Below are 12158 nucleotides of genomic sequence, written 5' to 3'. Positions count from 1 at the left end.
AACTGTGCCAAAACGGCTATTTCTTGTTACCTTGCCTCACAAAAAGTGTAATATAGATCAACCAAAAATTATATGTACCCTAAACTAGTACCAACAATACTGCCACTCTATCCCGTAGTTTCCAAAATGGGGCCACTTTTTGGGAGTTTCTACTCTAGGGATGCATCAAGGGGGCTTCAAATGGGACATGGTGTCAAAAAAACCAGTCCAGCAAAATCTGCCTTCCAAAAACCGTATGGCATTCCTTTCCTTCTGCGCCCTGCCGTGTGCCCGTACAGCGGTTTACGACCACATATGGGGTGTTTCTGTAAACTACAGAATCAGGGCCATAAATATTGTGTTTGGTTTGGTTGTTAACCCTTCCTTTGTAACTGGAAATGATTAAAATGGAAAATCTGCCAAAAATGTGAAATTTTGAAATTGTATCTGTATTTTCCATTAATTCTTGTGGAACACCTAAAGGGTAAACAAAGTTTGTAAAATCAGTTTTAAATACCTTGAGGGGTGTAATTTCTAGAATGGGGTCTTTTTTGGGTGGTTTATATTATGTAAGCCTCGCAAAGTGACTTCAGACCTGAACTGGTCCTTAAAAATTGGGTTTTTGAACATTTCAAAAAAAATTTAAGATTTGCTTTTAAACTTCTAAGCCTTGTAACATCCCCAAAAAATAAAATATAATTCCCAAAATGATCCAAACGTGAAGTAGACATATGGGGAATGTAAAGTAATAACTATTTTTGGAGGTATTACTATGTATTATAGAAGTAGGGAAATTGAAACTTGGAAATTTGCAATTTTTTTTGCAAATTTTTTATAAATAAAAATGAATTTTAACTTCATTTTACCAGTGTCATGAAGTACAATATGTTACGAAAAAACAGTCTCAGAATGGCCTGGATAAGTCAAAGCGTTTTAAAATTATTAGCACTTAAAGTGACACCAGTCAGATTTGCAAAAAGTCCTTAAGGTGAAATAGGGCTGAGTCCTTAACGGGTTAAGCAATAATGGTCTCTGTGGCGCCCCCGGTGGTGGAGGGCGGAACGGTACACGGTGTGCACGCTCAACAGCAAAAAACGCAGGCAGCTTATCTTTGCCAACTTTTCTATTATCCACTTTTCTACAAATGTAACTGCTTCCGATCCCTCTGCTCTTTCAGGCACTCCAATCATACTGACATTAGTACGTCGCAGCCTGTTTTCCATGTCATCTGTCTTGGATATGAGCAGCGTGACATTATGAATCACGCATTTTAAGATCACGCTGCATTGGCGGTACTTGACCCTCCAAGTCACTTACACGTGTCTACATTATTCAAATTTTCTCCCGCACTTGCTTAATATCTTGTCTGATAAGCCCAATATCTTTCTTCAGGCCACCCATATTATTGCTGAGTGAGGCAAGCGCTTTGTTACTTTGCGCTATTGCTACAAACACATCTTCGATAGTAGGTTCTCTATCAGCGGCAAATACCCATTCTGAAATTTCACCAATGTGGTTGTATAAGTGTGCACACCCTCTTATAACTGGGGATGTAGCGGTGTTCAGAATAAAGCAATCACATTCAAAATCGTGTTAAATCTCCTTTTTGACGCCAAATGAAGGAAACATCATTGTGACCAAACAATTAAATTTTTGTTTCATCTCACCATTTTGTTTCATCTGACTTCTTCTTTGTCCAGATGAGCTTTTGCAAAGGCCAAGCGAGCTTTTGTGTGCCTTATCTGGAGAAGTGGTACCCAGCAGTGTACAGTGTTCGTTGGATTGTCTTCCTTGAGACATTGCCACCAATCAGAACCCAAATTCACTAGGATGGCCTTGGTGGTGATACTTGGATTCTTTTTCACCTCTCTAACTATCCTCCTGGCCAGCATAGGTGTCACTTTTGGCTTCCGACTACATCCTCTGAGATTTTCCACAGTGCAGAATATCTTGTATTTTTTTTGTGAATAAAAGTTGAGGAATGTTTTTTTTTCCCCCCCACAATAATGCCTCTTGTACATCGTCTTATTATCTTTTGGGAGACACCTATGTTCTTTCCCGTAAAAAGGAAACTTCCCTATCTGACATAGAGCGTGCAGCCAACCGCTGCGACCTCCTGACCCCGGGTACAACGGAGTCAGGCGTGGCTCTTGACACCCTCGTGACAGTCCCACCTGATAAGACGCTACCTTGTCGCCTGGTAGGTGGACCCGAACATATTTTTGATCAATAATATGCGCTAAGAGCTTCTTCACTGCATTTGCAGTAAGTATTGGCGTCATGTATTTGACCCTGTTCACACATTTACTTTGACATATGACGTAATAATACGTCATAGCGGGACGGGACTTCTGGTGCCCGCCCGATCAGTGCGGGGACCTAGCAGTCACTGATAGCCGGGACCCTGCTGTATCCGCCAGCGGATTAACCCCTTCTATGCCGCGGTCAGCGCTGAAAGTGTTTGCAGCGGGTGAGGGATCCTGCAGTGACCAGATGAGTGAGAAGGCAGCCCGTTGCCCCAGGCTCGGTCTCCTAGACAACTGTTAGTGTATTACACAGTGAATACACTAGCAGGCAATGCATTACAATACAGATGCATTGTAATGCATTGCAGAGGGGATCAGATCCCCAAAAGTTGAAGTCGCAGAGTGGGACAGAAAAAAGAAAAAAAAGTGTTTTTAATAATACAAAATTAAAGTTTCAAGTAAAAAAAAAAAAAAAAAAAAGCCGCTTTCCACCGATTTTATAATAAAATTTTTAAAAAACACACATTAGGTATCGCCGCGTCCGTAATGACCGGCTCTATAAATATATATCATATAATCCACCCCGTCAGATAAACACTGTAAAAAAAATAAAATAAAAAAGCCATTTTTGTCACCTTACATCACAAAAAGTGCAACACCAATCGATCAAAACGTCGTATGCACCCCAAAATCAAACCATCATCTCATGTTGCAAAAAATGAGATGCTACCTAAGACAATTGGCCCCCCAAAAAATCTATGGCTCTCAGACTATGAAGACACTAAAACATCATTGTTTTGGTTTCAAAAATGCTTTAATTGTGTACAAAATAAATAAGAAAAGTATACATACATATTGGTTATTGCGCCGTCTGTAATGACCTGTTCTATAAAAAAAATCACATGGCCTACCCCCACAGGTAAACATTATTAAAAAATAAATAAATAAATAACAACTGCCAAAACAACACATTTTTTGATCACCTTTCCCCATAAGTGTAATATTGAATAATAAAAAATGATATGTACCCAAAAATGGTACCAATAAAAACTTTTCCTGCAAAAAACAAACCCCTGTCCAAGATGATCGGATGAAAAAAATAAATGCCGTTCAGAAAATGGAGACACACAAATATACTTTTTTTTCCCAAAAATGCTTTATTATGCAAAACTGAAACAAACAAAGAAAGTAGACACATTTGATATCATCGCGTCTGTAAGAACCTGCTCTATAAAAATATCACATGATCTAACATAAGTCAGATGAACATTCTAAAAAAAAATAAAAAATCTGTGCTAGAACAGACATTTTTTGGTTACCTTGCCTCACAAAAAATGTTATATAGAACGATCAAAAATCATATATACCCCGAAAATACTACCAATAAAACTCTCCCATTATCCCATAGTTCCCAAAATGGGGTCACTTTTTGGGAGTTTCTATTGTAGGGTGCATCAGGGGGGCAGGATGATGTGTTACAGAAAAAAATGCATTAAAATGGAAAATCTGCCAAAAAAGTGACATTTTAAAATTTCATCTCCATTTTCCTTGAATTCTTGTGAAATACCTAAAGGGTTAACAAAGTTTGTAAAATCAGTTTTGAATAACTTGAATGGTGTAGTTTCTAAAATGGGGTAATTATGGGGGGGTTCTATTATGTAAGCCTCACAAAGTGACTTCATTACTGAACTGGCCTTTAAAAAGTGGGTTTTGGAATTGCTTCTAAAATTCAAATGCCTTTTACAAAATAACACTCACATAAAGTAGACACATGGGGAATGTTAAATAATAATTATTTTATAAGGTATCACTTTTTGTTTTAAAAGAGAAATAGAAATTTTGGAAATTGCTAATTTGTCAAAATTTTGGGTAAATTTAGAATTTTTTCATAAATAAAGGTGAAATATATTGACTCAAATTTATGACTGTCATAAAATACAAAGTGTCACGAGAAAACAGTCTCAGAATGGCTTGGGTAAGTAAAATTGTTCCAAAGTTATTACCACACAGGCTCGGACTGGCCCACAGGGATGCAGGGGATGTGGTGGGCCCCTAGTCTCCCACCTCCTGCACAATTGGTACATAACACATTAGACTTGCTGCACTACATACATATATTTAGAGATTATGCCGTCATAATAGAAGTCTATGGGCTGCAAAACGGATCAGTTTCTGTTATGCAGCGGAGTCCTTAGTCGTCTTTTTTCTAAAGTGAATAACCCTAGTTTTGATCATCTTTCAGGGTACTGTAGTCCTCCCATTCCAGTTATTACTTTAGTTGCCCCACCTCTGAACCCTCTCCAGCTCTGCTATGTCTGCCTTGTTCACAGGAGCCCAGAACTGTACACAGTACTCCATGTGTGGTCTGACTAGTGATTTGTAAAGTGTCAGGACTATGTTCTCATCACAGGCATCTATGCCTCTTATGATGCAACCCATTATCTTATTAGCCTTGGCAGCAGCTACCTGACACTGGTTTTTACAGCTTAGTTTGCTGTTCACTAAAATAGTCCTAGGTCCTTTTCCATGTCAGTGTTACCGAGTGTTTTACTATTTTGTATGTATTTGTTTGTCTGTATTATGTACTTAATAAAGGCATATCATTTTTCATACACATACATTTTTGTACTGTATGAGGGGTGCTTGGGATATGTACTGTATTTGTTTATAGTTGTATTTCTATTTGGGTACATTCTAGCACCCCGTTTGATTGGGTAGTGCCCACTTTCCTGTATGCAGTAATTACAATGTTGCTTTTTGTGATTGTTATTTAGGACAAAGACCTCCTCAATATTAAAGTGGAAGTTAAAGATGAGGATGGAGAATATATACAGGGTGACCAGATGCATACAGATGAGAAACTTCCTACTGATATGAGTCCAGGTGTGTAATAACAAATCAATATTTGATCTTTAATATAACAGTACATGAAGGTGATATGATTATTTTGGTGTGATTTAGAATTAGCTTTTAGATCTTTTTTTTTTTTCCAGCCATTCTTTGGTGGATTTACTGGTGTGTTTAGGGTCATTGTCACAATATGAGGTCACCTTTAACTGGAATTCATTTTTCTGACAGGTGGTATATTTTCCGAAAAAGAAGTATGAACAGTATCTTGTTCAATGTGTGATTTCGTTTTTTTCCAGCATTTATTTTTTTCACAGACCGCAATGCCGGATCCATTTTGCTGGAACACTTGGGGCCGGGACCGCCATTAATGCATTTCAATGGGAAAAAATGGCGGAATTTTGGATGGAGACAATACCGCAGCATGCTGTGGTATTATCCCCGTCCTGAAAAGGCAAAAAGACTGAACTGAAGACATCCTGAACGGATTACTCTCCATTCAGAATGCATTAGGATAAAACTGATCAGTTCTTTTTCCGGTATTGAGCCCCTAGAATGGAACACAATGCCGGAAAAGAATAACACTAGTGTGAAAGTACCCTAAATCGTATACAACCATGGATTAAGCCTTCATAGGGGACATATAAGAGACTGGTGATGAGCACATGTCCTATGAACAACCTGGAAGAAAAATCATGAATTCCAAACAGTATTTTAGACGAATAGTTTCTCAATCATACTGGATGTGTCTATGTGATAATACAATCTATAGTCCATAGTTATGTATAGTACCAAAATATGAGACTAATGGCAGCACTTAAAGGGGTTGTCTGCTTTGTTTATATTGACGACCTATCCACAGGATAGGTCATCAGTATCAGATCGGCAGGGGTCTGACACCCAGCACCCCGCCTATCAGTTTGAAGAGAAGGCAATGTTTCTATGAGTGCGAACTTCCCTTCATTGTTTACCTGCTCGCCGTCGTAACCACAGCGGTGAGCAGGTGTAATTACATGTAAGCCGTCCCTTTCACTTCTGGGACGGCTCATTCCTAGTCAGGTGTATAGAATGAAATTGGGTGGAGAAAAATGCAAATAGCTTTTTTTCCAAAAATGTTTGATTCAGTGACCTATTTTTCACAGTCGCCACGTCGCCTTGAAAAAACAAGGTTTACCAAACGTTCATATACTCATGCCTTTTGCAGTGATACCCTATATGTGCTTTTTACATGTTTTTGGACTGGAAGACTTCAAAGGACTGGAGTGCATTTTGGACTTTAAAGGCCTATTTTTGTATTGCTGGTTATATGGCACCGTCTTGCCAGAACAAATGTTGTACATTACCAAAACATTAGAAACACCCACAAAGTGACTACTTTTTAAAATGTTGACCTCCCAAGGTATTCATCATGGGGAAATTTGGACATATACTTCTGCTGTTTATATACTTCAGCCTGATTAACTGATGGCACATTGCTTATGTCAATTTTTTTCGTGATGTGATATGGGGGCTGGGCTGCAATTTTCCCTGTTCACACAGTGGAGAAGGAAGGGAAAGTGTCCCTCCCTCCTCACTGTGACGCAGCCGGCTACTGGCACCAATGAAAAAGGCCAGTGGCCCGATGGGGAAGTGTCTGTGAGGAAAGGAGGAGGGGAAGAATAGGAGGGCAGTGGAGGAAACTCGCAGTGTCCAGGAGGTGGGCCTGAATTCTGATGGGGTAAAGGACCATTGAAGATATCATCGCCATGTGATCAACTTGTTTGTGATCACATGGCAATGACATCATTAAAGGTCCTTATAATTTGTAGCAAGATCTTCCTGTATGCTGATAAGGTAAAGGACCTTTAATGATGTTATTGCCATGGGACCAATAACCTCCACTTGCTACTGGTCATATGGTGATATCATCAAAGGTCCCGCTCCATACATGGAGGTTGCTGGCGGTATAATAGAGCAGGCACCCAGCCACAATGAAGGGGAACAGCGATTACGCTGAATCTCTTCATTTAACCCTTCAGATGTCAGAATCTTATTCACCCTAATACTCTATTATGGTGAACGGGACAAGGAATCAAAAGAGCCCAGGTTCTAGCCACCCTAAGGGCGCTAAAAGTTAAGTAAAAAAAAAAACATAAACAGCAGCAGTCAGGTACAAACAACTTTTGATCACCAACTTTTTTGGGGGGGCAAGGTAAGGTGACAAAAAAATTGCATATTATTATTGTTTTTTCTGTTATGGCTGTTCTCCACAAAGGAACATTTAAAAAATATATATATTTTATTAGTTCAGACATTTTCGGATGCAGCGCTACCTTATGTTTTTTTTTAATTTGTTTATATTTTTTATATGTAAAATTGGGAAAGGGGGGTGATTAAAACTTTTAATATTTAGTGTTTTTTTTTTTTTTGTTTTTTTTTTTACTTAATTACTTTTAGGCCCCCTTAAGCGGCCAGAACATGGGATCTTTTATCCCATTCGCCCTATTTGAGATCTATTAGGGTAAATGGCATTCTGACACGCTCCTTACAATTTACCATGAAACGCAAGCTGTTTCGAACCAGGTATCAATGTATCGAAAAAGTATAGACTTTGATACACGGTACAACCCTACTTGGAAGCACTGTAGGGTAAAAAAAAAAAAAAAAAAAGACTGAACAATTAGGACATGCCTGAACTCATTCTAAGTCATCGAATAATTAATTGAAAAGAGCATAAAGGGAATGTGTCATCAGAAAATGACCTATTATTTTAGTTACATATGTATCCTATTATAAAAACAGATGTGTTACTATCTAGTTTTAACTGACAGATAAAATGTTTGGTGACACATTTCCTTTAACAGCATTTAGAGAGCATTAAGAAAATTGCTTTATGGCTACAATGGACTGACGGGGACCTCATTGACTAATATGGGAGAGTTTTCTAGACATGATGTGAGACCTGTGCAGAGGTCATTGTACAAGGAAAGAATAGATATGCTGTGATGTCACCTATTGTGAATGGTGAATTCTGTTTTATCTGTCATTCTAATTATGTCTGTAATGATATCACCTCTGTGTAAAGATAAGCAGGTGATTGTAGTAAAGTGATCTACACAGACCAATAAGTGATGCCTATTATAAGGCTTAGTGGCCAGTGCGAAAACTGCAGAATTTTAGGGTTTTTGTTTAAATATAGATTATTATAGAATATAGACTATTAAATATATAAATAACACCACCCAATTTTTTTTTCAAAATGTTAGACATAAAAAACGTGATTTAAACAATAGGATATTTTCTGGTAATACATTGCCTTTAAGTCGGCAATAGTGATCTATAAACGTCTGTATAAATACAGACATTTGAGCCACAATCCAAATCAGGCTAAACATGTTGAGGTTTAAAAAAGAAACAAATACAAGAAATACATCTGGGAATCGGTTTATTTAACATACATTATTGCAAAGTTAATTTGTTGTTTTTGTTTCATGTGCATAACTTTCACTTTTATGTACTATCTGAATGAAGATACAATCTAGATATCTCCAACTATATTAATCCCATCTTCCTATTTATGTCATTTTTTTTTTATCACTTAGGATTTGCACGCAGTAGTCAGAGTGTCTCAGAAGAACATTTTTCTTTTACTTCTCAGTGTAAAATAGAAGATGGTGAAATAAGACAAGCTTCAATAGGAGAAGACACCATTTTACCACAAACAGCATACCGATCACCCTCTCTCTCTGAACATCAGCAATATGCATTGAACACAGGAGCTTCTTGTAGCACAGGTTGTGGCAAAACAAAACCTCTGTCTATTCATCAGAGAGTCCTAAATGGCGAGAAGCCGTTTTCTTGTTCTTACTGTGGGAAATGCTTTTCTTATAAATCGGATCTTATTCGACATGAGAGGATCCACACAGGGGAGAAACCGTTCACATGTTCTGAGTGTGGAAGAAGTTTTACCTATAAATCAGTTCTCATTCAACATCAGAGAATTCACAATGGTGAGAAGCCATTTTCCTGTATGGATTGCGGAAAAAGTTTTGCACAGAGGTCTGTTCTTTTTAAGCATCAGAGAATTCACACAGGTGAAAAGCCATATTCATGTCCTGTGTGCGGGAAATGTTTTAATCAAAAATCCTCTCTTGGTGAACATCTTCTAATACACTCCAGTGACAAACCATACACTTGCTCTGACTGTGGAAAATCCTTTACTCAAAAATCACACCTTGCCCAACATCAAAAGATTCACACAGGTGAGAAACCATTTTTGTGTTCTGAGTGCGGCAAATGTTTTCGATTTCAGTCCTGATCTTATTCGACATAAAAAAATTCACACAGGAGAGAAGCCGTATCCCTGTTTAGAGTGTGGAAGATCTTTCACATACAAGTCAGTTCTTATTCAACATCAGAGGATCCACAACGGTGAAAGGCCCTTTCCTTGCCTTGATTGCGGAAAATGTTTTACTCAAAAATCGATTCTTGACAAACACAGAAAAGTTCATGCAGCATCAGTAAACTAGTGAAACAAGTAAAAGTTTACTCAACCAAGCATTATTTCTGAAGGAAACTTGCATCATTAGTGGAAAGAGAGCTCTTCATATTTTACATTTTGTTCTCTTCAGACAATGTGTCTTTGGCCTTCCGAAGAGGATCATCTTGGGAGCTACAGTATAAAATTATAGTGTTGCATCACAATATTGATCAATATTATTTAGTTCTCCAACTGTTTTCGGATACATCTGTCTTTCCTTGGATTTGAGGCCTAGCTTAAAAAGGATAATTGTCAGTTGAACAGAAACATTAAGTCCTTCATTGATGCATACAAAATTTGCCTGAAAGACAGGATGTAAAGTAACATTTAGCATCTTGCTGGCTATAGATTTTGTGATTGTCTACTTTGATGTAGATTTGTCTTAAATACTTGGGACTTTGCATTTGCTATTTATACACAGTAGATGAATCTGCTACATTTACCAAAATCAGTTAAAGCTTCTACCAAGTTCCTGACCATTTATTAATGCAAGGAGATTGATACTAGCTGAAGAAAACAGGCTCGCCCGTCTTTGAATCTGTAAACAATGCTATTGTGAATCCATGATGTGGGGGCATCTCCCAAATTGCAATAAATTCAATATGAGGGTCTTCATAACCTAATTAATACATATTTATAAATATATACCAATATGTGTCTCAGTTATGCATGGTGTTTGCAACGTTACAAGAGCATCAACTATAGATGTACTAATTGGCAACTTTATTTTACGCTCAAAACTAAGGCTCAGGTATACATATCCTTAACACCCCCCAAACTAGAGGAAGGGGTGTATAGTGTAAGAGTCCATTAATTTAATTCTTACCTAGATACTCACTTGAATTCCGATGCTGTGCTCCCACAAACCAGCAGTAAAATGCATTGAGAGAATTCTTATTTGAGTCCTCTCCAATATGCAAATGATATCAATGCATTTTACTGCTGGTTTTACATAATCTGACTCTACATCACTTACACTATACGCCGCTTACTCTAGTTTGGGGGGTTTACAGAGCTGACAGATTCCCTTTAAAGAGGTTTTCCAGGACTTTAGGACATTGTGTAGTGGCAGTGCCTGATTACTACAATGCTACTACAGTCACGCTGCAGTAATGAGGCACAGCCACAACAAATTGGACAGAGATGTGTAGTTCTGGCACCATAGCTACTGCAAACAGTTGATCAGTGCCAGAGGTCGGACCTAAGGAAAGGTCATCAGTTCTTAAGTTCTAGAGAACCCCTTTCACTGTAGCCCAATGGGTATCTAACATGTTACCTAAGTGAAATGTTAAGATTGCTTATTATGTTCATAGGCTAACCACTATAGGGGGGAATTTAACAGTTAAATAGGTTGTTTCAGCCACACTGTGGCAAAACAAGGGCACTTATGGAAAATTGTACACAAAAATTTGAAATTGAAAACTTCTGGATTCTTTAAAGAGAACCTGTCACAAAGTAATGTAATTCAGTCTATATAGTTAGTATATAATTTTGTGGGAAAAGATTCAATTGAACTATACATTTAAATCGCTGCTCTTTATGACTTATGTTATATTTGAGGCCATTTTATCAGTGATTATCACTGTGTGTATTTCTATAGAGAGCAGTCAGTCACTGATAGTTGTACATGGGGTGGTCTTAAACAGGTTGTAGAACTTTAATCTTTTTTTTTAACTGACCTTAGACAGTGACCAGACTCACAGTGGTGATCATGATTACCTGTTCTCTGTCGCTGGATTATTGCTCCATCAGTCCACGGTCACCCATGCAGGGCCTGGGTCTCTCGGAATCAACATCCTGTTGATGAGGGACATGTGACTGCTGCAGCCAATCACTGGCCACATTTGAGCCCTGTCACCTATGCAGCACATGACCAAATGACATACCGCATGGGTGACAGGTCACTGCGGCAGCCAGTAATTGGCTGCAGCAGTCACATGACCTTCGTCAACAGAATGTTGATTCGAATGCAGAACCTGTGCAGACTGGCCATGTAGTGATGGAGACAGAACCCAGTGGCAGGGATCAGGCAACTCTTTAAATCTATAAATTACAAGTTTTACAAAATCTTTACACAAAAATATACATCAAATCTGCTCAGCTCCTCCTGCTCTATAATATGCTGCCTGCAGATTACATTGCATTTCGTGGAACAGGCCCTCTTTAACCTCCTCCCGACCGCCTAACGCACGGATGCGTCCTGAAGGCGGTCGATTCATTCCTCCTGGACGCATCCGTGCGTCATCTCGCGAGACGCGAGATTTCGGACTGAGCCGGCCCACGCATGCGCATCGCGGGCCGGCAAAAGTTGAAGCACTATTTCGTCACCAGCCTGCCAGCCAAAGATCGTTGCTGGCAGGCTGGCGATTTTTAAAATCTCCATTCACAAGCCAGTTGACATATTTGTAAATATGATGTGTTAGGCTACTTTCACACTTGCGCTTGATCGGATCCGTTCTGAACGGATCCGATCATATTAATGCAGACGGAGGCTCCGTTCAGTACGGATCCGTCTGTGCGCAAGATGCCTGAGCGGATCCGTTCAGACTTTCAGTGTAAAGTCAATG

The 12158-nt window shown here is 38.7% G+C and overlaps 1 pseudogene; it reads left to right on the top strand.

Annotated features, from left to right (window-relative positions):
- Positions 1-11863, top strand: part of LOC122941352 — a 71454-nt pseudogene extending 59591 nt beyond the window's left edge.
- The last annotated feature ends 295 nt before the right edge of the window (positions 11864-12158 follow it).

This window comes from Bufo gargarizans, chromosome 6, assembly GCF_014858855.1.
Source record: "Bufo gargarizans isolate SCDJY-AF-19 chromosome 6, ASM1485885v1, whole genome shotgun sequence".
NCBI lineage: Eukaryota > Metazoa > Chordata > Amphibia > Anura > Bufonidae > Bufo > Bufo gargarizans.
Note: the sequence above shows the minus strand (reverse complement) of the source record. Positions and strands in the feature narration are given on the sequence as shown.